The following is a 16,937-nucleotide window of genomic DNA, read 5'->3' as shown; positions in this document are numbered from 1 at the left end:
CCAGGAAGTCAGACTCCGCCGGAAAGGAACGAAGCGCAGGAAAGCCGAAGAACACACCCCCATGCAGATGGAATCACGAGCTGTACCCACCACGAACTACTATGCACCACTACAGCAACAGGACGCAGCTACGGAAGACCAACACCAGCCTCAACCTCACGCCTCAACTACTCAGGACACTGCAGCTCCGCCACCGCCGAAACCGAGAATACCGCCAGTCACCATCAACTACACAGGCAAATACCTGGAACTAAACGCTCAATTAAAACAGAAGATCAGTGGTCCACTCAAGGCGATCTACAAAAACAATCAGATTAAATACCACTTTGAAACGCTGGCGGACCAACGAGCAGCACTGGACTACCTCCATTCCATCAACATGCCCTATTTCACCCACCAAGCAGCAGAAGACAGAGAACTCCAAGTGGTCCTCAAGAATATCCCAGAGGAAATTACCGAAGACCAACTCGCTGCCGAACTTCGACACATGCAGTTCACGGTCACGAACGTACACCAGTTCGAAAAACGAGACCTGACCTCCAAGAAACTGATTCCACAGTCGGCATACTGTGTATCTCTGCCACATGGACAGAAAAGCCGCACCATCTACGATATGCAATATCTGTTCCATACCAGAGTAAAGGTAGAAGACTACAAGCCACTTGACGGACCTGCCCAGTGCAAGAAATGCCTCAAATTCAACCACACTGGCCGGTACTGTCAGATGCCGGTCAGGTGTGTACGCTGTGGCGGCCACCATCACGCAAAGGATTGTACCAAGCCACGGACAGAGCCACCCATCTGCGCTAACTGTCGCCAAGAAGGCCACCCTGCGACTTGGCGAGGTTGCCCTGAATTCCAAAAGGCAATCCACGCCTACCAACTGCGACCTCCACCATCCAGGGAGCCACAACAACCACCACAGCCGTCGTTTGCGGCGACACCGAAGGACTTCCCATCTCTCCGAACACCCTGGTCGGCTGCATCGTTCTTATTTCAAACACCGTCCCAGCAACAACCGACTCGCCAGAAAAACACGGCGCGTCAACGACTGCAAGATCTTCGCCAGCAACAACAGCAGCAACGATCCATGGACAACGCCCTCGGTCTGTCCAATATTATCGCCGCGCTATCTAACATGGGCTCAATCATAAACTTACTAAAAACGAAAAACGTCTTTGCCATCATAGGGGATACTGCTCGCAAATTCAATGACGCACCGGATTTGTTGTCCAAACTACTCAGTCTACTGGAAGGAATCATGGCCTTTTTCACTGACTAATATGGATCAAGAGCGGCATCAACGCAGAAACCTTACATTCTGCTTCTTTAACGCCAATGGCGTCGCTCCCAAGAAAGTAGAACTCACCGACTTCGTCGAACGACATAAAATTGACGTGCTCCTACTGTCAGAAACCCATCTGCGACCCACCCAAACCTTCAACATTCGCAACATGGTGGGATACCGCACTGACCGCCACAATCGGCGAGGCGGAGGTACAGCAATCTACCTGCGATCTTCCCTCACTCACTCCCTCGAAACCTTGCCTGACATGACGAGTCTTGAAGCCACCGCAGTCACGATCTCCACCACACACGGGAAGATCACGTTCGTCGCAGCCTACTTGAGCCCAGGCGCGGCCTTCACGGATGAAGACTTCATCTCCATCTTTGATCGATACGACAGAGTCCTCCTTTGTGGGGATCTTAACGCGAAACACGTAGCTTGGAACTCGCGGCAGACAAACGCCAAAGGCACCCGTCTCTACGACCTTGAACTTCGGCTCCAAGCATTCACCCAAGGTCCGGAGGACCCGACTTACCTGCCTACTGTTCGACGCCATCAACCAGATGTCCTCGATGTGGCCATGGTAAAGAATGTCAATCCCGATCTCTCACTCCAAACGATCAACGACTTGACTTCCGACCACCAGCCTGTTCTCGGAACCCTGTCTGGAGCTCTTCAAACACTGCCACCGAAAACAAAAGTCTCCACAGATTGGATATCCTTCGCCAGGTGGCTGAACAACAATGTGCGCCCCACCAAGCCATTAGCCACCCCAGAGCAACTCGATGACGCCATCACTCGTCTTACTTCGAAAATCAAGAAAGCCGCCCACCAGGCCTCCACGAAGTTACTCTTCTCGACACCTTATCGTGAACCACTGCCGCCAGCACTGCAAGACTTGAAATATTTGAAGAATCGAGCTCGTAAAAAATGGCAACAAACTCGCCACCCAGCATATAAACGTGAAATGCACCGGCTCTCCAGGGAACTCACGTGGCGTTGCCAGGAATGGCGCGCTGAATTGTGGGAGGACCGGATGGCGCAAATTCAACACCTATCGCGCGATGAATGGGCATTCATCCGTAACATCAAGAAACCCAGACCACCGAAAACGGCACTCACGGATGGAACCGACCTCATCTTTGACAACCTCCAAAAGGCCGAACTTTTTGCGGAAACTTACGAAACGCAATCGCGCCTGAATTTTGCGGAATTTCACAACGACGAAGAAGAGGACGCGCGCACGCGGGCAGAGGCAAACCACATAAGACAACACCCCAGCGGAGACCGGCCAGAACTGACGTCGCCAAGGGAAATTCGTCGCCTTCTCAGGAACTTACACTCCACATCTGCTCCAGGACCTGATGGAATTTCGAATGACCATCTAAAACACCTCCCCCGGAAACCGCTAGTGCTACTAACGCGAATATTCAACGCATGCCTGTTGAAGGAACATTTTCCCCCACAATGGAAACTGGCCAAGATTATACCCATCCCGAAACCGGGTAAAGACCTCCTCCAGCCTGAGCACCACCGACCAATCAGTCTCCTTTCCACGATGGGCAAAACGTTTGAACGTGTCATCCTGGCCCGCATCAAGCCGCCCCTCTTGGAAAATGACGTCATTCGACCCGACCAATTTGCTTTTCAGCCGAAACTTTCAGCCGAAATCCAGCTGCTCCGCATCTCGGAACATCTTACAAACCAAATCAACCTAAACCACTACACAGCAGCCATTTTTCTGGATGTCCAACAAGCATTTGACAAGGTGTGGCGAGAGAAGCTCTTAAGTAAACTACGGAACACCAACGACATCCCCAACTGTTATATCAAGATCATCGACAGCTTCCTGACCAACCGCCGTTTTTATGTCCAACAGGCCGATCAACACTCAGACACCAAACCTCTCTCAGACGGCATACCGCAAGGATCGGTACTCTCACCCATCCTATTCACCATATACGTGAATGACATGCCCAAATTGCCGAACATTATGCTCGCACAATTCGCTGATGATACGGCTCTTCTTACCAGTAGCCGTTCATTAGATACAGCCATCACCCGTTTACAGCACCAGATCGATATCCTTCTCTTGTGGGCAACGAACAACAAAATCAAGATCAATGCACTCAAGACGAAGGCCATACTCTTCACTCGCCGGAGACCGATTCTTCACCGTCGCCTCCAGATCAATGACCACGCCATCGATTGGTCCACCACGACGAAATATTTGGGGGTCACACTGGACCATAAACTTACATTTTCACCCCACGTTAACGACAAAAGCCTCAAAATCATTCGCGCCATCCATGGACTCTACCCCTTCTTAGGAAGCACTGAGCTGAATGTCGCGACGAAGCTCCGCATCTACCGAGCGACAATACTCCCGATGATGCTATATGGCTGCGCTACGTGGGGAATCACATCCCCCACCAACATCCGCAAACTCAAAGCGCCCAGGTGGTCCCGGATTAATTCCTTACATGATGAACTGCAGGTTTCACCTATCGACCAAGTAATCCAATTACATGTACAGCGTCTCATCACCAAAATCGACCACTTAAGGATGTCGACAAGGCAACTCGAAGGGGTCGCAACCATCCAACCCGAACCCTGGCATAAAGTCAAGGTTCCTAGGGCCCTCACAACTCAATAAAAAGTGAAGCTAAGGTATGTAGGGCACAAAGGACCCCTGTGACCCCAAAGTCCTACAAACGATTACAATAAAGATGTCCAAACCCTACCTTTCAACCTTGGAAGTCCAGCCGCCAAAGGCTGTAGCACTTCGGCGACGACACCACACAGGTAAAAAACAAAACAAAAAAAAAAAAAAAAAAAGAAAGCCGCTCCGTTTTTCGTCCGCTGCGGCTCTGGATGTTCCCTCTGCGGTCCGCGCCCACCAGTCCCACTTCTGGGTGTTCCATCTTCGGTCTGGTGCGCCTGGCAGTCCGTCAGGGGCTCGTTTTCTATCTCCATGTCTCTGGTTCTTCTGTTTGTGTAGTGTTGCAGCTGGCCCCGTTACTCCTTTAACAATTCCAGAGCCGGATCCCATGCTCTGCTTAGTTGGTACCCTGTGTCACGGTTCATAAGATCGTCAGCCATTTTAATTTCTATAGATTCTCTTATAACACTGTCCCAAAATCTGGGTGTTTGTGCTAGAATCTTGGTATCCTCATACTTCATGGCATGATCTAGTTCTAGACAGTGTTCAGCAATGGCTGACTTAGTCACCCGTCTTAATCTAGTGTGCCTCTGATGTTCTTTGCACCTCATCTCCACAGTTCTTGTCGTCTGGCCAATGTAGGACATGCCACATTGACAAGGTATATTGTAAATCCCTGGTTTTCGTAATCCCAGGTCGTCTTTGACACTCCCCAGCAGTCCCCCGATCTTGTTGGATGGACAGAAAACACACTTGATATTGTGTTTACGGAGGATCCTACTGATTCTGGCAGAAATAGAGCCAGCATAGGGCAGATATGCCACCTTCTTTGCTTCATCTTGGTCTTCTTCAGGAACCTGTGCTATAGTGGCTGGTTGGAGTGCCCTCTCAATTTGTCTGTCCGTGTATCCATTCTTGGAGAAAACTGTTTTGAGATGTTCTATCTCTATAGGTAGATTCTCTTGGTCTGACAGGGCCCGTGCTCTGTGGACCAAAGTCTTCAGAACCCCATTCTTCTGTGCAGGGTGGTGACAGCTGCTGGCCTGCAGATATAAATCAGTGTGTGTTGGTTTTCGGTACACACTGTGGCCAATTGATCCATCTGCTTTCCTCTGGACTAGTACATCCAGAAATGGCAGCTGGCCATTCTTCTCCAGTTCCATGGTGAACTCGATATTAGGGTGGCATGAGTTAAGATGTTCGAGAAACTCATTGACCCTGTCCATCCCATGTGGCCAGATCACGAAGGTGTCATCCACATACCTAAAGAAGCATGTGGGTTTAAATGTGGCTGTCTCCCATGCCCTCTCCTCAAAACTCTCCATAAACATGTTGGCAACCACAGGGGACAGTGGGCTGCCCATGGCTACACCTTCAGTTTGCTCGTAATATTGGTTTCTGTACAGGAAATACGTGGATGTCAGTGTATGACTGAACAGGTCCAACAGAGCACCGTCAAATTTCTCTGCAATCAGTTCTAGTGAGTCCTTCAGTGGGACCCTGGTGAACAGCGATACCACATCAAAACTAACCATGATGTCCGAATCTGTGATGTGCAGTTGCTTGAGGCGTTGCAGGAAATCTTCTGAGTTGCGGATGTGGTGAATACATTTCCCCACATATGGAGACAGGAGACCTTTCAAGTACTTGGCTGTTGTGTACGTAGGTGCCCCAATATTACTGACAATTGGAAGTAGGGGCACGCCCTCCTTGTGTATTTTAGGCAGACCATACAGTCTAGGTGGCACTGGCGCTTTTTCCCGTAGTTGTCTGATGATCTTATCCGGGATCCCTGTTTCCTTCAACTCGCATTCGGGAGGACGACGGTTCAATCCTGTCTCCGGCCATCCTGATTTTGGTTTTCCGTGATTTCCCTAAATCGTTTCAGGCCAATGCCGGGATGGTTCCTTTTAAAGGGCACGGCCGATTTCCTTCCCAATCCTTCCCTAACCCGAGCTTGCGCTCCGTCCCTAATGACCTCGTTGTCGACGGGACGTTAAACACTAACCACCACCACTGTTTCCTTCAAGAGAGCACTAGTCTTCTTGGCCAACTTGTCCGTGGGGTCTCACTCCAGAATTCTGTATGCAGGGTCCTCCAGAAGTTGGCGTACTTTCTCATCATAATCCACCTGCTGCAAGATGACAGTGGAGTTCCCTTTGTTTGCTGGCAGTACCACAATGCTGTTGTCTTCCCGGAGTTTCTTGAGTGCAAGCCTCTCCTCGGTTGTGATGTTCGATTTCGGCGGCCTGTCCTTGGTGAGGGCCCTGCAGGTCTCTCGGCAGACTTCCTCTGCCACATTAGGTGGAAGTGTGGCTGCAACTTGCTCTACGGCACTGACGAAACCTGAAATGGGTACGTTTCTAGGGGTCGTGGCAAAGTTGAGACCCTTGCTGAGTACCTTTAAGGTTATATCATCAAACTGTATGCCACTCAGATTCGTCACAGTGCGTGTCTCTTCCATCTGCTGTGCTTTCTTACTCATGCGGTCAAACTTTGCAGATTGGCAAGATGAGGCATTCCTTCTAGCGCACTCAGCTAAAGACCAGGAGGCACGGTCTACCCAATCCCAATCTTCTCTTGTTAAGGAGGCTGCCATGTACAGATGAATGTGTAACAGCTCCCTGGCCATAACATCTAACCTGTGGCGCATATCTCGAATCCTCTCTCTCACCAGTGCCATGCTGGCTCTGCGTTTTATCTTGTTCGCCGCTCTGGAGTTGATGGGATGTTTAATTCTGGCAAATACTGGTACCACATCTCCATCTCGACACCTCAGCAAAAAACTGAGAGAACTCAGCATCTTCCCTTTCTTCTGCCGAAGCTTGTCCAGCTTCTTGATATTCTGATACATCTCCTCCCCGTAGAGACTTTTGATGAAACTCTTCAGGCTTTCCCAGCGATCTAATGACATCTTGGGTTGTCGGGTGTTCTGCCGGATATCAGCGTCGTACTTGCACGATATTTCGGTCATGTAGCTCGTAACCTTCATCAGGTGCGACCTGAGACTGCTCCTCGAGTGGACCTGGTCCAGTATTTATGCCTATGGCCTTCCCCCTCCACCAACGGCTGCAGGCGCTTCCTCTGTGGTCCGCGCCCATTCCCTGCGACCTGCTGGAGCGCTGCTGCCCCGTTTTCGGTCCGCTGCGGTTCTAGGTGTTCCCTCTGCGGTCCGCGCCCACCAAACCCGCTCGTGAGGGTTTGATCTACTGTCTGGGGTACCAAGCGTTCCCCTTGCGGTCCGCGCCCGCTCACCACGACGTGTTGGAGCTTTGCCGCTCCGTTTTGCCAGAATTAAACATCACATCAACTCCAGAGCGGCGAACAAGATAAAACGCAGAGCCAGCATGGCACTGGTGAGAGAGAGGATTCGAGATATGCGCCACAGGTTAGATGTTATGGCCAGGGAGCTGTTACACATTCATCTGTACATGGCAGCCTCCTTAACAAGAGAAGATTGGGATTGGGTAGACCGTGCCTCCTGGTCTTTAGCTGAGTGCGCTAGAAGGAATGCCTCATCTTGCCAATCTGCAAAGTTTGACCGCATGAGTAAGAAAGCACAGCAGATGGAAGAGACACGCACTGTGACGAATCTGAGTGGCATACAGTTTGATGATATAACCTTAAAGGTACTCAGCAAGGGTCTCAACTTTGCCACGACCCCTAGAAACGTACCCATTTCAGGTTTCGTCAGTGCCGTAGAGCAAGTTGCAGCCACACTTCCACCTAATGTGGCAGAGGAAGTCCGCCGACAGACCTGCAGGGCCCTCACCAAGGCCATGCCGCCGAAATCGAACATCACAACCGAGGAGAGGCTTCCACTCAAGAAACTCCGGGAAGACAACAGCATTGTGGTACTGCCAGCAGACAAAGGGAACTCCACTGTCATCTTGCAGCAGGTGGATTATGATGAGAAAGTACGCCAACTTCTGGAGGACCCTGCATACAGAATTCTGGAGTGAGACCCCACGGACAAGTTGGCCAAGAAGACTAGTGCTCTCTTGAAGGAAACAGGGATGCCGGATAAGATCATCAGACAACTACGGGAAAAAGCGCCAGTGCCACCTAGACTGTATGGTCTGCCTAAAATACACAAGGAGGGCGTGCCCCTACGTCCAATTGTCAGTAATATTGGGGCACCTACGTACACAACAGCCAAGTACTTGAAAGGTCTCCTGTCTCCATATGTGGGGAAATGTATCCACCACATCCGCAACTCAGAAGATTTCCTGCAACGCCTCAAGCAACTGCACATCGCAGATTCGGACATCATGGTTAGTTTTGATGTGGTATCGCTGTTCACCAGGGTCCCACTGAAGGACTCACTAGAACTGATTGCAGAGAAATTTGACGGTGCTCTGTTGGACCTGTCCAGTCATACACTGACATCCACATATTTCCTGTACAGAAACCAATATTACGAGCAAACTGAAGGTGTAGCCATGGGCAGCCTACTGTCCCCTGTGGTTGCCAACATGTTTATGGAGAGTTTTGAGGAGAGGGCATTGGAGACAGCCACATTTAAACCCACATGCTTCTTTAGGTATGTGGATGACACCTTCGTGATCTGGCCACATGGGATGGACAGGGTCAATGAGTTTCTCGAACATCTTAACTCATGCCACCCTAATATCGAGTTCACCATGGAACTGGAGAAGAATGGCCAGCTGCCATTTCTGAATGTACTAGTCCAGAGGAAAGCAGATGGATCAATTGGCCACAGTGTGTACCGAAAACCAACACACACTGGTTTATATCTGCAGGCCAGCAGCTGTCACCACCCTGCACAGAAGAATGGGGTTCTGAAGACTTTGGTCCACAGAGCACGGGCCCTGTCAGACCAAGAGAATCTACCTATAGAGATAGAACATCTCAAAACAGTTTCCTCCAAGAATGGATACACGGACAGACAAATTGAGAGGGCACTCCAACCAGCCACTATAGCACAGGTTCCTGAAGAAGACCAAGATGAAGCAAAGAAGGTGGCATATCTGCCCTATGCTGGCTCTATTTCTGCCAGAATCAGTAGGATCCTCCGTAAACACAATATCAAGTGTGTTTTCTGTCCATCCAACAAGATCGGGGGACTGCTGGGGAGTGTCAAAGACGACCTGGGATTACGAAAACCAGGGATTTACAATATACCTTGTCAATGTGGCATGTCCTACATTGGCCAGACGACAAGAACTGTGGAGATGAGGTGCAAAGAACATCAGAGGCACACTAGATTAAGACAGGTGACTAAGTCAGCCATTGCTGAACACTGTCTAGAACTAGATCATGCCATGAAGTATGAGGATACCAAGATTCTAGCACAAACACCCAGATTTTGGGACAGTGTTATAAGAGAATCTATAGAAATTAAAATGGCTGACGATCTTATGAACTGTGACACAGGGTACCAACTAAGCAGAGCATGGGATCCGGCTCTGGAATTGTTAAAGGAGTAACGGGGCCAGATGCAACACTACACAAACAGAAGAACCAGAGACATGGAGATAGAAAACGAGCCCCTGACGGACTGCCAGGCGCACCAGACCGAAGATGGAACACCCAGAAGTGGGACTGGTGGGTGCGGACCGCAGAGGGAACATCCAGAGCCGCAGCGGACGGAAAACGGAGCGGCAAAGCTCCAACAGGTCGTGGTGAGCGGGCGCGGACCGCAAGGGGAACGCTTGGTACCCCAGACAGTAGATGAAACCCTCAGGAGCGGGTTTGGTGGGCGCGGACCGCAGAGGGAACACCTAGAACCGCAGCGGACCGAAAACGGAGCAGCAGCGCTCCAGCAGGTCGCAGGGAATGGGCGCGGACCACAGAGGAAGCGCCTGCAGCCGTTGGTGGAGGGGGAAGGCCATAGGCATAAATACTAGACCAGGTCCACTCGACGAGCAGTCTCAGGTCGCACCTGATGAAGGTTGTTTGATATATGTTTCACAGCTAGACTTTCATACTATTTCTTTGAATTTAAACCACATCTGGTCTACGTTTATATATTGAGTCTGGAAGGAGAAGGCCTCAAGTGAATTTTTATCCGGTTTTCGTTAAATAGATGTATTTTGCGTTTATTTTTGGTAGGTTTGGATGTGTTTCCGATGTCTTAGGACTGGAGGGCTGGAATGTCGAGGCTGGAATGTGATCAGCCTTTAATTTCTCTGCATGGGTGTCAACAGTAAAAAGAACTCAAGCTCTCCCGGACGTTCAACTCCCGTCGTCCGCTGTATGATGACAGGAAGCGAATGCCGTCTGTATCTTGGCCGACCCCCCCTCCCCCCCCCCCCCCATGAAGACCTCCCGGAAGGTCGGGTGGTGAGACGTTAAACCAGGTCAAACGTGCAACACGCTGTGACAGTTTCCCTGAAACTAAGCCTACAATCACTACCTTCGTCCTGGTAGTAATTTAGCTCAAACTTAGCAGCTAGCTTAACAGCTTAAACCTCAAACGAACAGTTAATTTTTTTCCGACCGTTTTTGGCTCTAATGAGCTTGGCCCGTGCCCGAAGCTCAACTACTTAACCCCATGATAAATATAAATAGTGTATCACAGAACAAGAATGGGCGGTAGGCAACTTCAGTACTAGCGTAAGGTTTTAGCCATCAAACACACAAATGGCAGGCAAGACAGATCTAAGCTATGGCAACAATATTCTTACAGCTTAAACTAAATACTGGCCAAGTGCATGATTTCTACCTACAAACAGAATAGGCTAACAGAGCTTAGCAACAAGGCTTTAAAACTGACCCCACTAGACCTAATACTGGCCAGTCACAGTGATCAGTAAATTCACACAATAATCTACTATCACTCAGACGCGCTATACGCTCACAGGTCCACCATAGCATCTACATCTACATCTACATCTATACTCCGCGAGCCACCTTACGGTGTGTGGCGGAGGGTACTTATTGTACCACTATCTGATCCCCCCTTCCCTGTTCCATTCACGAATTGTGCGTGGGAAGAACGACTGCTTGTAAGTCTCCGTATTTGCTCTAATTTCTCGGATCTTTTCGTTGTGATCATTACGCGAGATATATGTGGGCGGTAGTAATATGTTGCCCATCTCTTCCCGGAATGTGCTCTCTCGTAATTTCGATAATAAACCTCTCCGTATTGCGTAACGCCTTTCTTGAAGTGTCCGCCACTGGAGCTTGTTCAGCATCTCCGTAACGCTCTCGCGCTGACTAAATGTCCCCATGACGAATCGCGCTGCTTTTCGCTGGATCATGTCTATCTCTTCTATTAATCCAACCTGGTAAGGGTCCCATACTGATGAGCAATACTCAAGAATCGGACGAACAAGCGATTTGTAAGCTACTTCTTTCGTCGATGAGTCACATTTTCTTAGAATTCTTCCTATGAATCTCAACCTGGCGCCTGCTTTTCCCACTATTTGTTTTATGTGATCATTCCACTTCAGATCGCTCCGGATAGTAACTCCTAAGTATTTTACGGTCGTTACCGCTTCCAATGATTTACCACCTATGGCATAATCGTACTGGAATGGATTTCTGCCCCTATGTATGCGCATTATATTACATTTATCTACGTTTAGGGAAAGCTGCCAGCTGTCGCACCATTCATTAATCCTCTGCAGGTCTTCCTGGAGTACGTACGAGTCTTCTGATGTTGCTACTTTCTTGTAGACAACCGTGTCATCTGCAAATAGCCCCACGGAGCTACCGATGTTGTCAACTAAGTCATTTATGTATATTGTAAACAATAAAGGTCCTATCACGCTTCCTTGCGGTACTCCCGAAATTACCTCTACATCTGCAGATTTTGAACCGTTAAGAATGACATGTTGTGTTCTTTCTTCTAGGAAATCCTGAATCCAATCACAAACCTGGTCCGATATTCCGTAAGCTCGTATTTTTTTCACTAAACGTAAGTGCGGAACCGTATCAAATGCCTTCCTGAAGTCCAGGAATACGGCATCAATCTGCTCGCCAGTGTCTACGGCACTGTGAATTTCTTGGACAAATAGGGCGAGCTGAGTTTCACATGATCTCTGTTTGCGGAATCCATGTTGGTTATGATGAAGGAGATTTGTATTATCTAAGAACGTCATAATACGAGAACATAAAACATGTTCCATTATTCTACAACAGATTGACGTAAGCGAAATAGGCCTATAATTATTCGCATCTGATTTATGACCCTTCTTGAAAATGGGAACGACCTGCGCTTTCTTCCAGTCGCTAGGTACTTTACGTTCTTCCAGAGATCTACGATAAATTGCTGATAGAAAGGGGGCAAGTTCTTTAGCATAATCACTGTAGAATCTTACGGGTATCTCGTCTGGTCCGGATGCTTTTCCGCTACTAAGTGATAGCAGTTGTTTTTCAATTCCGATATCGTTTATTTCAATATTTTCCATTTTGGCGTCCGTGCGACGGCTGAAGTCAGGGACCGTGTTACGATTTTCCGCAGTGAAACAGTTTCGGAACACTGAATTCAGTATTTCTGCCTTTCTTCGGTCGTCCTCTGTTTCGGTGCCATCGTGGTCAACGAGTGACTGAATAGGGGATTTAGATCCGCTTACCGATTTTACATATGACCAAAACTTTTTAGGGTTCTTGTTTAGATTGTTTGCCAATGTTTTATGTTCGAATTCGTTGAATGCTTCTCTCATTGCTCTCTTTACGCTCTTTTTCGCTTCGTTCAGCTTTTCCTTATCAGCTATGATTCGACTACTCTTAAACCTATGATGAAGCTTTCTTTGTTTCCGTAGTACCTTTCGTACATGATTGTTATACCACGGTGGATCTTTCCCCTCGCTTTGGACCTTAGTCGGTACGAACTTATCTAAGGCGTACTGGACGATGTTTCTGAATTTTTTCCATTTTTGTTCCACATCCTCTTCCTCAGAAATGAACGTTTGATGGTGGTCACTCAGATATTCTGCGATTTGTGCCCTATCACTCTTGTTAAGCAAATATATTTTCCTTCCTTTCTTGGCATTTCTTATTACACTTGTAGTCATTGATGCAACCACTGACTTATGATCACTGATACCCTCTTCTACATTCACGGAGTCGAAAAGTTCCGGTCTATTTGTTGCTATGAGGTCTAAAACGTTAGCTTCACGAGTTGGTTCTCTAACTATCTGCTCGAAGTAATTCTCGGACAAGGCAGTCAGGATAATGTCACAAGAGTCTCTGTCCCTGGCTCCAGCTCTGATTGTGTGACTATCCCATTCTATACCTGGTAGATTGAAGTCTCCCCCTATTACAATAGTATGATCACGAAACTTCTTCACGACGTTCTGCAGGTTCTCTCTGAGGCGCTCAACTACTACGGTTGCTGATGCAGGTGGTCTATAGAAGCATCCGACTATCATATCTGACCCACCTTTGATACTTAACTTAACCCAGATTATCTCACATTCGCATTCGCTAATAACTTCACTGGATATTATTGAATTCTTTACTGCTATAAATACTCCTCCACCATTGGCGTTTATCCTATCCTTGCGGTATATATTCCATTCTGTGTCTAGGATTTCGTTACTGTTCACTTCCGGTTTTAACCAACTTTCCGTTCCTAATACTATATGCGCACTATTTCCTTCAATAAGCGATACTAATTCAGGAACCTTGCCCTGGATACTCCTGCAGTTTACCAATATTACGTTAACTTTTCCTGTTTTTGGTCTCTGAGGACGGACGTTCTTTATCAACGATGCTGATGTTCTCTCTGGTAAGCCGTCAGGTATTTCATCGTTTCGCCCAAGGGGGGGTCCCTCTAACCTAAAAAACCCCCATGTACACGCCACACGTACTCTGCTACCCTAGTAGCTGCTTCCGGTGTGTAGTGCACGCCTGACCTGTCTAGGGGGGCCCTACAGTTCTCCACCCAATAACGGAGGTCGATGAATTTGCAACCATTATAGTCGCAGAGTCGTCTGAGCCTCTGGTTTAGACCCTGCACACGGCTCCAAACCAGAGGACCGCGATCGACTCTGGGCACTATGCTGCAGATATTAAGCTCAGCTTGCACTCCGCGTGCGATGCTGGTTGTCTTCACCAAATCAGCCAGCCGCCGGAAGGAACCAAGGATGGCCTCAGAACCCAAGCGGCAGGCGTCATTCGTTCCGACATGTGCTACTATCTGCAGCCGGTCACACCCAGTGCGTTCAATAGCTGCCGGAAGGGCCTCCTCCACATTACGGACGAGACCCCCCGGCAAGCACACCGAGTGCACACTGGCATTCTTCCCCGACCTACCCGCTATTTTCCTGAGGGGCTCCATAACCCGCCTAACGTTGGAGCTCCCTATAACTAATAGGCCCGCCCTCTGTGACTGTCGGGACCCTGCCGGAGAATCGGCCACTGGCCCAACAGGCGAGGCATCCTGTAGTGGCTCGGAAACGATGTCATCACCACTAGGAAGCACCCCGTACCTGTTGGAAAGGGGTAAGGCAGCTGCCACGCGGCCAGATCCCACCTTCGCCTTTCGGCCAGGCACGCGCGAGCCCACCACTGTCCGCCATTCACCCTGGAGTGATGGCTGACCGGTAAGATGCTCACTGCCGGAAGACGCAGCGACATCAGGGGTTCCATGTGATTCCAAGGCCACCGAAGTAGGCATAGGTCTCACCACAGTTGCCCCAACGCCACTACGAGCCGACGCCTGCGCCTCGAGCTCGATGAGCCTAACAGACAAAGCCTCCACCTGCCCCCGAAGAGTGGCCAATTCTCCTTGCGTCCGCTCACAACAACCACAGTCCCTACACATGACTATGTTTACCCTACTCTATACGGTGACAAATTCCCAAGATAATCTTCTGATGAGCTACTCTGATAATCAAGAAACACTCACTGAAATACGAGACGCGAAAACTACGCTAGGTTTTCCCAGAAAAACTATTTAAAAGCTAAGCGCAGCAAATAAGTACAAAATAAATTTCTCTCCTAACGATCAAGAACTGTTAGTTTCTATGCAGAGCAGATAAACACTAATAGAATCCCTTCCTTAGTGGAAGGTCGTAAACAAAATGCAAAATAAACGCTTTATACAAACAGTACTCGCTGCTGCTGGTGCTCTCGCTCTGGCTGTCACAAGATGCGATTGTTTAACTTAACGTGGCGTAGAAACGTGAGCGAAGCCTAACACTGGACAGGCTGTAACCGTGAAGACTCTAAGGCACTGCACAAACAGTGTTACATAAGCCCGTGTGACCGTACCGAAGCACGTAAGTTGCGGTCAAACATTCATACTTTAAATTTACTAACTGCGGTTTTGCACCACTTTACTATTCTACAGAAGCGAAGCGCGCTACTTCAGGAACACACTCTGCAATAAAACCGCCCCCAAAGGGCATCATACATACTTTATAATAAAATTTTTAGAGTCAGTTCAAAAGGAACAATACGATAAAAGCCTCGACCATGTGCTGCGCATTGTCAGGACATTGTGACCACACCATACATCACAGGGACTCTCAACTTTCCACAGTCGAAATTTCAGTTTTTTGAAGCAACATACTCACGTGACAGCCCAACAGACGATTTTCCTTAATCGCTTCAGGTAAATGCCGGGATGGTTCCTTTGAAAGGACACGGCCAGTTCCCTTCCCCATCCTTCGCTTATCAGATGGTACCGATGAATTCGCTGTTTGCTCCCCACCTCCAAATCAACCAACCAGCAGCCCACCCGTACCTCCCCTTCTTGGGTTATATCAATAGCAACAACCAGATAAGGACGATCCAGAATCGCCAGTCAAAAACGGTATCACTACTGAATAATGATCTTTTCCGTCATCCTACTACAACTTGTCCATGTACTAGCACTCCGTTGCGAGTAATAAAACTTTCGCCATTCTAGGTTGCCACCGGAGGCAATCCTTATATTTCAAAACGGCCTCACCACATCACAACAAAACAAGTAGAATCAAATGCAGCAACTCTAGAATGGTAGCAGATACTCCGTAACGGTTGTTTCCGTCACTTTACTTCGGTTGGCTTTTGTAGTTGTCCTTAGCAACAAGCAGCTTATCGAACATAATTGAACATAACTGTTGCAGGAGCGAATCCTTGCAATAACTCACAACGGCCGCACAACAAAACAAGCCTAGGAAATCAGCACGTCGCACTAACAATTCACAGTCGTTAACGGCACTTTAATACGACACAAAACACCATCTAGAAGCTAAGGAGCCAACGTAACTTAGTTCTCGTTGAAAGACCACATACCTTGTTATCGTCGACATGGTCCATCGCAGTTGTCTTCTTCAGGTAGAACAGCGTTACAGTGGCGCTATTCACCACTTAACCGAACTCGACCGGCAACGTTGAAGAAAGACAGGAACGATCAGCCGAGCCTTACCACAAATACTGGCTACTAATTACTCTCTACAGTGTCCTGACTGAATCCAGCTAATAACCAAACTTGGTGAACAGCATCGTGTAACTAAAGCATCACAGGCATATTTCAACACTTACGCAGAGTTTAACGCCAACGCACACACTTGCTATTGGCAGTCACGATCCTGACCAACACAACTCTGCCTCGTCGCTGCGCTGCCCCTATGCAACGCTGCGACCGTATACACCGTCAGTCGAGAACAGGTCGCCCGGCCTAGCTTGGCACTACTCCATGCCACCTTTGACGCCGCTGGCGCCACCTCACCGACACTTGCGGTCCTAGACACAGCCAAGACTCCGCAGAATACAGTGGTATAGTGGTAGAAACGCAAAGGCGCGAATTACAAATTGCCGAAGGAGGAAACCAGTCGGAAGAGATGTGACATTATTCTGTCTCGTTGCAACAACCTTGCGGTCACTAATCCCTTTATGCCTCATGATGCTACCTATTTTCTTAGGATTATTTGTTAGTAACAGGACAAGTATGTTTTCGCAGCCATTTACACTTCGAATGATGATTAAATCAAGACCCTAAGCTGTCGACAGGCGTTGATATACATCAACGGAGACAGTTGAAAAGGTATGCCCCGACCGGGACTTGACCCCTTAATCTCCTGTTTA

Source organism: Schistocerca nitens, chromosome 5 (genome assembly GCF_023898315.1).
Source record: "Schistocerca nitens isolate TAMUIC-IGC-003100 chromosome 5, iqSchNite1.1, whole genome shotgun sequence".
In the NCBI taxonomy this organism is placed as follows: Eukaryota; Metazoa; Arthropoda; class Insecta; order Orthoptera; family Acrididae; genus Schistocerca; species Schistocerca nitens.
Note: the sequence above shows the minus strand (reverse complement) of the source record.